Source organism: Biomphalaria glabrata, chromosome 4 (assembly GCF_947242115.1).
Source record: "Biomphalaria glabrata chromosome 4, xgBioGlab47.1, whole genome shotgun sequence".
In the NCBI taxonomy this organism is placed as follows: Eukaryota; Metazoa; Mollusca; class Gastropoda; family Planorbidae; genus Biomphalaria; species Biomphalaria glabrata.
Window position 1 is genome coordinate 14,700,001 of NC_074714.1, and position 1,082 is coordinate 14,701,082.

Consider the following 1,082-nt stretch of genomic DNA (forward strand, 5'->3'; position numbering starts at 1 on the left):
AAACTTTTCAAGCCGCATCGCATGGTGAAATAATATTTTTAATTTCTCTTCTAGTTTTTTGAGATCTGAGTGTGACTGACGGACAGACGAGACAAGCACCGCACAGAATATTGTTGATGTACTTAAAAATACTTTAAGGATTTATACAAATATATTTAAAAGAAAATATTTGCTTAATAACATTTAAATACATTTAAATCAATAAATCACGTTTATAATATTAGTTTTAATTGATACACTTGATACCAATAAGTGATGCAAACGCTATAACGCCAGATTTAAGACTCTTTACATAATACATAAGTCTCACATAAAACAGGTTATTAAAACAATAAAATATAAATTTACCTACCAATAAGAAAAAATCAGAGCAACAATAAAATACACATACACATAGACGCAATATTAACATAAATTACAATTTCTTTTTTTTTTCTTTCATTCTATTATTCATTCTCTGTCTGTCTGTCTCTTTCACACACACTCTCTCTCTCTCATTTTGCTCCGAATGCTAAGCAAAACTGAGTAAAACAGAAACACTGCAGGTGTCCTTGTCTACTATATACAAAGCAGTTTTCTCCAGGGTTCAACAAGAAGAATGTGTGCAGTGAAAATACATTAATACACATGATGTAAATAATGTTCGAATGCCGAGATCACACTAAAAAAAATAACGTCATAAGGATAGATGTGTAATGTCATTAAAACCAAATAAATTTATTGACAATGTATATATGTACATATGAATCCACAAAATGAGATAATAACATAGATCATGCTATATAAATAAAATAAAAATTTAATGCAAGTAAAATCCCAATTCATCTAGTCTTCCTTTCTCAGACACAGCAAACAAGACCAGAGCAAATAGATACAAAGTGTTATGACATAATATTTTGGCACAGGTATGGTATTTCATTTTTTTCAGTCACATGAACTGAAACTAAAGTCTCCACACACACACACACAATGTCAGCTAAAGCATGCTTTAAAACGCCTAGAGCTTTTGCAGCTGAGCACATGTGTTGTTTCAAAATTCATACTCTTTCTCAAAGCAGTTGAGAACTGAAGTTCTCCACCAT